The sequence below is a fragment of the Martes martes genome (assembly GCF_963455335.1).
Source record: "Martes martes genome assembly, chromosome: 6".
NCBI classification, from domain to species: Eukaryota; Metazoa; Chordata; class Mammalia; order Carnivora; family Mustelidae; genus Martes; species Martes martes.
Window position 1 is genome coordinate 100,999,902 of NC_137893.1, and position 14,787 is coordinate 101,014,688.

At 36.9% G+C, this 14,787-nt stretch overlaps 1 protein-coding gene across 1 annotated transcript in view; it reads right to left on the reverse strand.

Annotated features, from left to right (window-relative positions):
- The window catches only part of COL21A1 (collagen type XXI alpha 1 chain), a 181,987-nt gene that overhangs the window by 25,316 nt on the left and 141,884 nt on the right, over positions 1-14,787 (reverse strand). The window lies entirely within an intron of this gene.

A 14,787-nucleotide genomic window follows, 5' to 3' on the forward strand; every position in this document is an offset into this window, starting at 1 on the left:
ACGCCCTCACACAATCTGTGACATTAGTACCAACCAGTTAACAGACATTCTGCCTCTACTTCTGTTTCTGAAGCCGATTCCAGTGTGAGATAGGCGATGTACTCACTGTGGGGGCAAAAGGAGTTATGCCCAGGCACCCTGACGTCCACCTCCCAGGAGCCCTTGAGAGCCCCCACAGTTCACTCCCTGGATCTGATCTGATGTCCTATTATTTAAATAATTATAATACTGAGCTTGGTCTATATTAGGACATAACCCAAATCTTATGTTATTTCAGCATATCAGATACTGAGAGTATTTGGGGGGAAATTTCAGATTTGAAAAAAACCAGATTCCTTTTCTTATCATCTTAACATGTTAGTAAAACATGAAAATGTATTTCAGAGATATGAAGTCATATATTCTATGTCTAATTACGCCAAGAACTATTGCTTATTTTATAAATATCAACCACAAATATATAAAACTACATTATATTAAAAAAGAAGATATAAAGCTGATTTATAAAAGCAATTCTTGGCAAAACTAACATGATACCATGGGTATGCATGGAATAAAAGACTGTTGAGAAAGAAATTAACCAGAACTGAAGTCAGTCAGAGCTATATTAGTTAATAAAATTCCCCTAGATTTTATTTTTCTGGGCTCCCATTTATTGAAATTCACTAAACTTTGCCAATTTTACACTAGCAGAAGTATTATTCAAAACCATTTGAAATTTACCAGTTTGTCGATCCAAAGTATTTAGTGACAATTACTTCATACAGCAAATGTTTTCCAAGCAAACTATTTTATATTTCACTTTTGGCCTGTGTGGTTTTGGATTCAGTCAACTGTGAGAATGTGTAAATAAAGAAAGAAACAAGCATTTTATTTGGTAAGAGTAAAGGGGTATATTTCCCCTACTTCTGTGATTTCAGTTTGGGTTTGAGAAAGAGCAGAAAGTCAACTGGAAAATCCTGCATAATGTTGTGGTGAAAAAATGTTGACATAAAAAATGTTCTAGAATTTTCTCTGTAACCATTAAACCATTGATGTGTAACAAAAAGTCATTAAGAATAGAAATACATAATTTGGTATAAGGGGTTTGGCCTCTATTTCCTAAAGTCCACTTTGCAATGAAGGAAATGTGCCCATGATACATTACTTAGAATACACAAAAAATATCACTTGATACTTTCTCATGTCCAAAGAATTCAGTTACCTTATCCCTGAAATCAGAGCATCTTGGAGCCAATCTGCCTGTAAGTAATGCACTATTTTCAAAGTACTAAAAACAAATCTAACCCATTAATGCTATTTTTATATCAAAATTTTTAACCTTTCCACACAATGGTATAGATATTTAATATACAGTTATCAAGATATCAGAAGAATGTTACATTTTCTATTGTATCAAGAAGTGATTTGTTTGTTCCTAAAGATTCATGAAGAAAAAGCACCTATACATTGGAAGTACTGTTCTTATTAGCTACAAAAATTACAACTGTTATTACAATGATTATTAATAAAAGCCCAATGGAAGCAGTTACAGGTTTAGACAGTGAAGTCAGCCATCTCATTATCCAGGGGATGATGGACTCCAGGCCTGTTATTTAAACTGTGGAATCTCAGCATCTCCATTTTATATGGGGCAAAATAATAAAATCTACCTCACAGAGTTGGTACATTATATAAATTAACTCTCACAAGTGCTTAGCTCAGTGCTGGCACTCTAATGAACAAATTTTCATGACCGTCTTTTCACAGCTCCTCCCTGACCTTTGAAAGTTGTGAAATAGATGAAGTCAATTTCCCACCCCCCCCCATCTCAAAATTTGTCCTCCTCCTCCGTTTTAAAGATGTCTTTTTTTTTTTTTTCCCCCAGTGGTTGGGGGTGGGGAGTGGGGGTGGGGTCTTTCTACCTTGCATTTCTCTATCCTTGTTTCCAAAACATCCCCTTGCACCCAAGAGGACTCCAGCAATCTAAGGCTTCCCACTAGGCGGCATCATATTGGCAGTGCCCTCATCCACTACCTTTGTTTGTTCTATTTGGCTAACTTTGACTACAATGATTTTTGCTTTTTAAACATTCACATGTATTCCATCACAATTCTTTCAGGAAAATATAACCAAAAGTTTCAAATGTACTTTCAGTTGAACCCCACGATGTTTTTCAATCCTTTTTTAAAATTCCACACTAACTGACAGATCATTATGAATGATGTATAAAGATTACGCTGTGGTAAGAGAATGCTAAAGAGAAGTAACTCACAACCACAGCTGCCAAACCTAAAACAAACCAATATATAAGTACTTGCAGTAAACCCATAATAAGGAAATTACCAGCTTTACTATTCCCTTTAATACTTTAACACAGTTTTACTACTCCCTTTAATCTTTAAGAGGGGAAAAAAGTAATCTGAGTAACACTGGATCAATTTCTTCTTCCCTAGGCTACAGATCAGGACCCACATGGGACTGGACGCCAAAGTACACAAAGGTAAGTAATTTCAATAGAAAATACTTTGGTAAATATTTCTGGACTACTTATGTTTATACACATAATAAGTTGACATAATAAGTTAGAGAGAGAGACCAGGGATAGCATCAAAAGGAAAAGCTACCTGCGAGCCCTTATAAAGTTGCTTCAAGTTACTGGCATTTCTCTTCAGCATCTAAAAGCATTTCAACATTTTTTAAAGGCCAAAAAGATACTCTAAACAATTTTACTGTTGTCAAAGTATCTTTTTCAGGACAAAACAAAAAAAGACAAAGGTTTAGCAAATTAAAATAACATACCTGAAAACCCAAAAGAGGAGGGGAGGACAAGATTTCAATCACGGATAGTCTCTGCACTACCACATCATGGGAAAGTCATGGACTCACCATGAACCCAGGAATCCAGAAAATAACCTGTCCCTCTACATTAACAAGTGAGATCATGCACGAGAAATATATTAGAGAGCTAAAGTAATCTTTTTAAAATTTTTTTAAAGAGATTTTATATATTTATTTAATAGAGAGAGACACAGCTAGAGAGGGAACACAAGCAGGGGGAGTGGGAGAAAGAGAAGCAGGCTTCCTGTGGAGCAGAGAGCTTGATGGGGGGCTCTATCCCAAGATTCAGGGATTGTGACCTAAACCTAGGGCAGATCTTAACAACTGAGCCACCCAGGCTCCCCATCAAGGTCAATAATTTTAATCATGTCTGCAAAGTCCCTTTACATTGTGAGGTAAATAGTTGATGTTCTGGGAACTACGATGTGGATCTCTTACAGGGCAAGAGAGGAGTCATTATTTTGCCTACCACAGAAATATTACCTAATATCCAAGGACCAGATAGTTTCTTTGTTATTTAAACATCTCTAGGGCATTAAAGATGGAGATGATGTAAATTCACATTATGAGGCCATGATACCCTAAACAAATCCAGTCAAGAATAATACCTAAAATGAAATCTACAAACTAATCTAATTTGTCAACACAAATGCAAATGGCTTTACCATAATGTTAGTAAATCAAATATTGCTGTGCATTAGAAAAGCAGAACATGATTAAGAGGACTTGCTTCAGGGTGCAATGATTGTTGAATGTTAAGAAATATACCCATATAATATGTTCACACAAGTTTTTAATAGTTTAGAGGAGGAACTATACAAAGTCATCTCAAAAAATACTAAAAATGCATTTTGCAGAATTTACCAGGAATTGTTAAAAACTCGTACGATTCTAAGTCTAGAACTTTGTAAACCTGAATCTGAATCCATCAGAAACCAACTGTAAACATACTTGGTGAAACACTAGACATTTTTGTTTAAAATCAGGAATAAAGCATAAGCTGGATTCTGAAGCAGTAATTCCACTTAGAGGAAAACATCCTTCCCTCCAAATATTGCATAATACATGGAAATATATGTAACATCAATAGGGGAAGTTAGACGAAATACATTCATGCTATAAATAAAATGAAATGAGATAGAGGTTATATTCTTTCTTATAACCAGATATGGTAAAACATCTATAATACTGTAAAGTTAAATAAAATTTCAATGGACAAGACTTTTTACTTTAAAAATGTGTATGTGTTCTGTTTATGTATTTGTATATTCAAGAATATGTTTGGAAAGAATCTCATTAAATGAATAATTATTATCTCCAGGGATGGGATTAGGATTCAGGTAGATGAAGGCAGATTTTGAAATTTACAGCACAACTTCTACTTTTGTCTATTTGAGAGAAGTTAAATAAAATGTATAATAAATGAATACATGAAGTAATATAATAAAATATAATTAAAATGCATATAAATAATACATGAAAAAGTTGGCCCATGTAGTTTTAGATTTCAAAAATTTCTCAGAAAAAAAAAAATCTTAAGATTTTTCTCCCCACATTTTAGTCATTCAAGAAACTACTGCTAAATACCTGTCTTTCAAAATAAAAAAAGTAAAAATATTAATGGTTGTGGCTATTATTTCATTAAAAAAACAACAACAACCCTAGGGGGCGCCTGGATGGCTCAGCTTGTTAAGCACCTGACTCTTGATTTTGACTGAGGTCGTGATCTCAGGGTTTTGAGATCAAGCCCTACATCGGGCTCTCAGCTCAGCATGCAGTCTGCCTGAGAGTCTCTCTCGGTCTCTCCCTCTGTCCCTCTCCCCATTCTCTCTCTAAAATAAATAACTAAATCTTACCCCCCCCCCCCCCCACACACACACAAAACTAAATCAAGAAAGAAATATACTGCAACCTCATGGCTGTGAGCTCAGAGGGTTTTGCTTAGCTTTCATGCCTTGGTAGGTTATTCTCACAGATAATTTTTCACACACTGCTAAGGATATACTGTTAGACAAAGGCATCAGTCTTTCCACCTAGAGAAGAACAATACTCTGTTTAAGAACCAATTTCTTTGATAAAACAGCCAGGAATTTGGCATTTGACAAGATTTGCCATACCATTTCCCTATAACAGAAGGAAAGGAATAATTTTATTTCTAAAATTAAAATGGTAATAGATCAGATCTAAAATTGATTTAAAAATACTATATATATTTTCAAAGTATATTTCTAGGAAAATTAATAACCTAAAAATTTCAATGAAAATGTAACAAAATGAATAAATTTCAGTGGCCAAATTCCTGTCTTTGTGAGTATTTATCAATCTTCATATAAACAACTTAGTCTTATTCAACTGTAGATGCACCTTTGTTTTCCACAATAGGTTTGCTTCTGAAATTTTGTCAAAAAATAACACAGTATTTCAAATACACCAAGAACATTGCCTCTATTTGGAAATATAATTTCTTATCATTTGTGGCAATATTGAAGTTTATTTAGACAGAGAAAGATAATAAAATACATACAGCCTTAAAGAATAAGGTAGTTAATAAGATGATAATTCTATTTTCATTTACCAATGTCACTAAAATTAATTGTTCTCAAATAGGTAACTTTGTCTTTCTCCTACCTTCATATTCCTCTATTTTGATCAATCTGTATCATAGTCTCTATGTCATTGGTTATCAAATTTTATATCAGACACATATAAGGGTAGCCATTAAAGATGCAGTCTCATGGGCTTCAGGCCCTAATTCTGATATGTTAGGACTGGGATGCACCAGGAAACTGAATTTTTATAACCATCTCTGGTGATTCTGGTTAAGGTACTCTGGATCAGAGTTGCAGAAACACTGTTCTATACATAGTAAACCAACCAACCAAGCAACTAACTCTTGAACATTATTTGCATTGGGGTGTTGAGCTAGAAAAGTCATCAAGAAGTTTTTTATGATTATCTACCAATTAAATTTTCATATGATCCATTTTAAGTCTCTTTGCTCAAAAACAACTATAGATCATTTCCCTACCAATTTTTAACCCTTCACCAAAAAAGTCTTAATACTCAGCTTCTCATGATTGACTTCACTTTGATGGCATTTAAGAATTTCGACCTACCATAGGTTTTTTATATAAACCTTTGTACAATATGTTTATTGAGTAAATGTTCTATTTCTTCTAACTGCAGAGAAACTATTTACTCTAAAACCACCTGGTACAATATCGTATGTTCTAGGATTGCTTGGCAAATATTAGCACCTGACTCCACATCTCAGTAAGAATCCGCAACAATCCTAAAGCTCTCTCATGGTAGTTTCTCCTTTTGTCTCATTAGTAATTCCATTCTTAAAATACATTGTTCATAAGTTCTTCATACTTCACCTAAATCCATCAAGTAAGTGCACTCTTTTTATGCAGACATCATAAAATTCCTTTGCCCTCATTTCAGTATTAGTTCATCAAATCACTATACTTCACTTGCAAGAAAGAGATCTTCATTGAAAATACCTAGGCCCTATGTTCTAATAAAATTATTAAAAGAAAGTTATATGCATGGAGCACCTGGGTCACTCAGTGGGTTAAGCCTTTGCCTTCGGCTCAGGTCATGATCTCAGGTTCCTGGGATCGAGTCCCGCATCAGGCTCTCTGCTCAGCAGGGGGCCTGCTTCCCCACCCCCCTCTCTCTCTGCCTGCCTCTCTGCCTACTTGTGGTCTCTCTCTCTGTGTCTAATAAATAAATAAAATCTTAAAAAAAATAAAAAAGAAAGTTATATGCCAATCTCACTTGATCATTTCCAGTAGATTAAATTCATCGTGAACCATTAGTCATACATGACTTCTAGAACATTCTCAATACTAGTCTACTCACGATTAATAAACTCTTTTGTTAAAAACATACTTTTTTCCTCTACAATCTCAGAAGTGTGAATCTATGCCGAAACAGTTTCAAAGCCACAATCTTTTAAAGAAACCAAAATTAAAACAGCAAAGCAGTTATGACTTAAAGTATATGTTTCAAATAACAGTTCAGTAATCAAAATTACAAAAATCATTTTTATAAACCATCTGACACTATTGACAATTACGTATTAGGTATTTACTTGATTATGAAAAATAAAAATGCATATTGGTATAAACAAATATTTTCAAGTGCTCTTTCTCAGATATCACCCATCTGTATTTTAACACACCCTAACATATGGAGAACATAAATGATTTTCTGATGTTCTCAGAGGCATAAAACATAGTGTTCAATGTGGTAACCACACTCAAGCATCTTGGAAATTTTTTTTAAAGACAACAAAAAAAGAGCTCATCAGAATGAAATAATCTCTTTACCAAAGTGTGCACTCCAGATCACATAAAAAATATATTAGTTTACACACTTATGAAAATAGAACAAAAGAAAAACATTCTCATTTCATCTGCTAAAATAGCATTTTTATGGATCATGAACCCAGTATTAAAATAAATATGTCTTGTCTTGAATAACACTGTTAATTCTGTATTTTCACGCTCTGAAAATGGAGAATGTATTTGGACTAATTCAAAATGATCATATGATACCTTACAAGAAAGATAAAAAGTATACAAAACAACCCCAGCCTCTGTATGACTAAAGAACATAATTTGAAAGTCAAAGTCTTGAAATTTTTGAAATCTAAATATCCTGTATAGATGGTGATGCAAGATTCCTCTCACCCCTTCTCTTCAAAACCGAGGTGGATGTAATCAATCCGTATGTCAATGAGAATACTGAGTCTCTATAAGCAACACGAGATTCTCTTTACCCACGGGTTGTGCTACCCATTCTGAGAACTAAACATGCAGCATTTCATAGTTCAATTACATTCATTGCTCTTGTCATTTCAGAGTTCAACAAAGCCTTTTTTGAATTATAAGGAATGAATAAATGAGAAGAATGGAAATAAGTACATTCTGATGCTTATCAATAACTTTACAATGAACATATTTAAGATATTTCTTAAGAACAATAAGAAAAATGATCAGTACCATAAACACAGAGCCTCCAAATTTAAAATCTACAATGTGATAAAGGTGTTTGATGGTGGTCTTGTTTACTATGCCAGTGAAATCGTTTGTAAGGAAAGAATTAAACAGATGCTTTGTTAAATCTGGTGGGATTTTATTAACTAACTTATACAGATAATGGGCCAACATTTGCTTTTCATGTGTAAAGAAAAAGATACAATAGTTTCATAGTCATTACAAAGCCAAAAGGCCTATTTGGGGAAACCAAAGTGTTGCACATATTGCTTACAAATCCAGTCACTCCTGCAGACAAATCAGATGTGTACATTATTTAATTTAGATAAAACCTATTTCAAAATGTATTCTAAGGATTACTCTCAATCAGGTTTTAAAACATAACCCTGGAATTTAAATAATAAATACAAGTGTTTCAAACATTCTAAGTTGTTTGATGTGAGTTGCTTTCACACTGAGAAATGCCATGGGAAATTCTTAGGAGACATCCGGTTAAGGTTGTTTCACTCAACACATACCAAGGATGTGCCACTCTTCATGCCTGAAAGAGGGGGGGGGGGGGGGAAATGTTACAAATCTGTACAGAAGACCTGTACAAAAAGCTTGCCATTCAGTTGAAAATCAAATAGGAAAAATAATAGAATTCAGGTTTTTTCCCCTCTTAACCTTTCTTCTTGATATAAACAAAAAATACAATCAAGTAGGTAGATAAAGATCTCACCACATTATGAAGATAATGAAGTGAATTATACTTCATGGGAAACCATCAGAGTCTTTCAACATGAAAATTTCCCAAGAATTTTATGGATGTCTTTGGCTTTATAAGCATAAAAATGACAGGTCAAACAATTGGCCCAGAGAGAAGCTGATGAAACAAAAGACCTACTTGTCTCTTAAGAACATGATGACTTGGACCAGTTCACCAGCTAACATTACACCACAGACGCAAGCACGACATGTGGTTTAGCAAGAATTCGAAAGACATGAGGAAAAAGGAAACCAAAACCTCTATGAGCCAATGTCCTCAAATATAGTACAGTGACCCCCACATCTTCACCCCTATAAAAATGATACAACAGACATTTTCTCTTATTTTAGAAACACATGCTCACCTCCATAGGCCCAGGAAATGTATCATCCTTTCTCTCATCCTCATGGAGCTCCAGGAATCTTGGCTCAAGTAGTGGAATCCGGGCACTGCCTACCCATCTTTGCCCTGAGCCACCTGGGGCTGGTCAATCAGGAGAGAACTAGCGAGCAAATGGCTCAGACTGAGAAAAAGTGTAACACTAGATACAGCAGGTCATCAGGATTGAGCACCAGGACAAGAACAGCTCTGACAAAGAAGCAGTGGAAACATGGATACTGCAGATAGTTTGGCCAGCAACAACTGGTTATGGCGAAGTAGCGGGTCAACATAATTTGATCTACAAACTCATTTGGTCAAATATGAATGTTCCAGTTTTCGTTTTTCCACTGCTGGCGAATTCTGGTGTGCGGCTGCCCTGTCGCCCCACCTGCCTCAACTGCCCAAGATAAAAGCAAAGTTATTGGTGAGAAGTTCAGAAAACACACTTCCAACAACTGAGGATTCCTTGAAGCAATCAGATTGTTCTTTATTCCTTGGTACAAAACCGAAAACATAGTCTGACAAGCTTAAGATCTTTTTTAAAAAAGAAACACTATAAAACACTCCAAATCCACCCCTTTGTTTGTTTGTTTGTTTTATAATGGATTACAAAACAATGGTATGCTTAGGGGAGAAAAAAAGTACTGATAAGCAAAAATGGAACATAACAGACATCAAAAATCACCCTGGAGAAAAAATAAGCAAAGTGATCCAAAACAGGATTAAAGCATATGTTTACCATGTAGATTATTTATTATACATATACATTTATAAAGTATCTTATTTTAAACTATGCTTAGGTATGTATACATTTTATACAACTTATATATACATAATACATTTAGTATCAGACATTAAATCTGTTCCAACTTTGCAAGACAATGAAGACTGCAGAGAAGACATATGGGCTAAAAGTTACTAAATGGAATGATGCAAAAACACAGGAAAATAAGAAGTGGATGAAGTAAGTTTTTAAAAACACAGGAGAGGTTATCAAAATTTATGAATCAGAAAATAGGGGTGGCTGAAGAGCCTTGCTTTTAACCAAACTGTCATTTAAACGTGCTGACTTGCTTTAACCCCAAATGTTTTTAATCAATACAGGTGCTGCCTAGTGTTTGCAACGTTATCAGTATGTGCTTCCATGGCCTTTTTACATGGGTCCATTGCTAAATAAAATATCACTAGATTAAAGCCTCAGTGTACTAGTTTCCTGTGACAGCTGTAAAAAAAAAGAAAGAAAAAAAAAATCACCACAAACCTGGTTGTTTAAAACAATGCCATTTTACTTTCTCACAGTTCTGGAGGCTAGAAGTCCGGGTCTTAATAGCACTGCACTCCCCACAGAAGCTCTAGGGGAGAATCCATTCCCTGTCTCCCATCATGGAGCTGCCAGCATTCCTTGATTTGGGGCGGTGTTGCTCCTATATCAGCCACCATGTTCTCAGGGATGCCTCTGAGAAACTTCAGTTCGGCTCTTAGGGCCTTTCAACTGGGATCAGCCCCCCTCCTCAGATAACCCAGAATAATTTCCTCATCACAATATCATAATCACATCTGCAAAGACCCTTTATTCATATGAGATAACATTTACAGGTTGCAGGCATTAGGGTCTGATGATCTGGCGTCGAGGGGCGGGGGGCAGTATTTTTCAACCTACTACCCACAGTATTTGCAAAATTCTAAATGTCCTTGAATCTGACCCACTATTTCTTATTAGAATTTCATTAGTCGTGTCTATCCTTTGCTCATTACCCAAAGCATAGGCCATCTATTTAAATGCCTCTGTTATTATCTAGATAGGTTCCATTTGAAAATACCTTAGGATCACCTCCCCAGGCCAAACTAATGCTTCTTGCTCTCTTTCCTATTTATTGCCTGGTCTTCTGTGTCATCGTCCATGCAGTAGGACTTCGAAAATCAACCTTTTTCATCTTCAGTGCCACATCCAAACAATCCTCAAGCTCTGCTGGTCCTGCTTCAGTTCATTTCAGATCAGTCCCACTCGCCCTGCCCCCTCTCCCATCGGTCCTGTCCTGGTTGTAACTGCAGGGGACAGAGCTCAGCTAGAAGGCTGCCAGGCTCTGTCCTCTCCCTTGGCTCACCTTTATCCATTCTCTATTCTGCTGTCAGAGTGATCTTTCTCCAACTTTCTGAATCTGATCAACTCACTCATCTACTTGCAACCTTTGGAAAGGTCCCACTATTCTTATATTTAAGTTCGAGCGGCACTGACCGGCTGCTATCTACACCCACAACTTCATCGCATATTTCTACCCCATTCCTACCATGTCTCTTAAGCAGCCTGAACTCGAGTCAGCTTTTTCTAAAATATCATGATTTTGTTTTTATTTCTACATTTGGGAACATACTCCAGGTTCCTGCCTTGCCCGGCCAGACAACCAGCCAACTCCGATTTATCTTCCAGAACCTGGCCAACAGAGTACCTTGTTTAGGAAAGTATCTCTATACACTTTAAACAAGTGAACCGTACAGTACGTGTACTGTAGCTCAATAAGGCTATTACTGAAAAGAAAAGAGGAATGAATCGGGCTCAGTGATGGTCCCAAGTGCATTTAGTGTTATACACATCTTCTCCAAGACCCCCTGTGCCTACCTAACATTTCTACTATGCTGTCATCTCCTGGCTCGTGTGACTGCTTCAGGGCACGGCCGTGACAAATTAATCTCCACGTTCTCCTGGAGTAGGATCATGTCTGGCAGAATGTGGACATTCTGTAAACGTTTGCTGAGTTAGGGACAAGATTATATAATCCTTCAACAGAGCATTACAGGCTTGAAACCAATCATAGTAAGTCCAGCATGTGTTAGAAAGGAGTTTACAGTCACCTGGATGGAAGTTAGTTATATATAATTTGCCACTTCGAAAATAAATCATCTTTGGGGCTAAATTCCTACTAGGAATGACCAATACTAAAATTCCAAGTGTAGCCATTAGAACGTAATCATACTTTAGGCAATATAACCCTTTCCCAAAGAAATACAGTCTTGGTCCTCAATTTGCATTCCAGGCATTAGTGTTCATATTTACCAATCTGCTTACAGGGATGAGTCATCAACCAGCTGCTATAAGCTGTGTTTAATTAGCTTTAAAGCATTTTTCTAAGAGCTTCTGTCCTCCCAACTTAAGCTCCATTAATTTTCTTGGCTGCCACATTATGGAACAAACAAAGTGAACATGTCCTTTTTAGTGGGGCCAAATCATTCATTATAAATACTTATATGCAGTATCCACATGTAATGGAAGAATATTCATTTCTTTGCATCACCAAATACAAAAACTTTCATTTTTTTTCCTGTTTCCAAAGCTTTATCTACACATGGTAAAGACCAATCCTCACAGGATGTTACTTTTAATAACCAAGTTTTCATTAATGGCCAAAAAAAGAGACTAATTCGCAATTCCGTTCTTCACTATAAAAGAATAGAGACCATGAGAATTCTATCCAGATAACGTGGGCCAATTTTAGATGCTCAATCTATTAACTGCTTTCCTAAGAGAGTATGTCTTCTGACATAGGAAACTTGGCCTCCTCTCCAGCGGCTGGCAGGAAAGAGAGACAGAGGGACAGAAAGGGCAAGGGACCATTCTTGCCTTCCTTGATCTGGTGGGATAGAGTAGGAAAGAGGCTGAAGAGTTTCTCTTGGTAACTCCCAGTTTTCTACCCGACTGGTTTAGAAGAGATTATATTCTAAATACCCCCACTATCCCACTACAGTCTGGTGCCCCAGCACCTTGCTTGCCTTTTTTAGAACTCTGTGATTTAGCTTTTGCTTTTTATCCTTTCACTGTCTCTCTCCACTGCGAGGGTGTAAGCCTCCATGTCCAGTCTCTCTCACTAAACTCAATGCCTTACACATTCTGGGAATGCGGTGAATGTTGGAAGGGAGCAGAGAGAGTAAAGTCTGAAATCAGGAAGGCCTGAGATGGAAATTTATACTAGTGAGAAAGTTCTAGACAGAGGTCAATCTAGAGTAAAGTGGGGGCAGGCAGGGTAGAAGAAAACACAAATCAGCCTCTGCTTCTAGCTGCCGTGAGGAACAGGCAGCCTTGGGAGAGGAACATGGCCCCTCAAGTGCTCCTAATTCCCTACTTATTCTATTTGGTTTCATTGACAGGATTGCAATAGTATTATTTTTCAAGTAAATATATGCTGCTCCTGTCACATTACGGTTCATGTAGACTTGCTGGTCAGTCGGCCTTTTCTAACATTGTTTCTGTGGGAAAAGGAGTCACAAATTCCAAATAACTGACTCACCAAGACTTAGAATATAACCAGCTCAAATTATAACCTGGTTTTCATTTCAGCTGTCCCCTATTTCCGTCTTCTCTTTCTTTTCATGTTTCTCATTCTCTCAGCTGTCTTCCCTCCCCCGCCCGCCCCACCCTCATGTACCTGCACGCCCATGTGCTTACACGCACACACCTTATATTCTCTCGAAATAAGAACATAAACAAACATACCCGGTCTCATATCCAGTTACCAGGTCTCAGAATTCTTCCTTAATCATAAAAATTATGAGTCAGATATATGGAGATCACACTCCCATCCAATTCACACACTCGTTGAGGCCTTATCTAATAGCCAGCTGGTTAGTGTCCTGATTCCAGTCTCCTCCTTTCAGTCTATCCTGAACAGACCAGTAGCTCATAACCGCCTCTAAAGCACTCTTCTGCATCATGTTAGCTCTTTTTCTTCTCACATCGTTTCCATGCCAAGTGAAGAGAGTTTCCTCCCCGAATTCAGTTGAGGATTGCTGTGTCACAATCCTATCCCACCTTCCCAACTTCACTTCCTATCACTGCAGCCCCAGGACTGCATTTAGATCATTTCATTATTTCTTAAGCACACACTTAACTATCCTACCTGTGTGTCTTCACTCATGTTCCTTCTCCCTCTGGTCTTCCTTTCCTCCCCCATCATTCTTTTATGATCAAATCAAGCCCCAGATCCTTGGTAAAAATTTCTCAATCACCCCATGATATAAGGTTCCCTTTCTATACTCTTTCTGCATTTAGGAGAACTCCATGCATTTGTGCAAAGTTTTCATAGCTTTTTTTCCCATATGTTTCCTAAGACAGCCTCACAACAACACAGCGAAGTGGGTACTCTAAGTATGTACACCTCACAGATAAAGAGAAAGGTTTTCAGAGATGCAAACTGATTTACCCCAGCTTGCAGAGCTGGAATGTGGCAGTAAATTATCTTTAAACCCTGGCCTTCTGATTTCATGTTAAATCCCCCATTTGGCACTTACTATAAACTGTCTTGGGTTGGTAATTATTTGCGTCATTTTTGCGCGGACTTCCAAACTAGATTCTAAGCTCCATGAAGGCAGTAGCTATGTAGAGAACTTGTCCCAGTGCATTATAATACACAAGATGGGAACTCAATAAATATTTGATTGAATGATTCTATGAGTAGGTCAATCCACTCATTCACCCTACTTAAGAAGCTTCTGTGATTCCGCTCTGTCTTTTGTCCAATATTTGGATTCTGAGAGTTCACCTGAACGCTCTATGAAAAAATGCAATATATCTTGGCTATTTTCAAACTTCTTAACCTACTCATCCCCAAAACAAGCTGAAAATTCCCATACATTTAAATTCCCCATAAGTTCCTTTGATGAATAAAATGAGACCAGCAGGTATTTCAATCTTGGACAATGTTGGCCACGAGTTGCAGGAATAAAAGGTGGGGAAAACGGTAAATGAAGTTGAGTCATCTGGCACACTTGCTGAAAACACATATATCCAGGATTCAGATCCAGCACTTTCTCAATCATGTTTCCTTACCCCAAGTTATATTG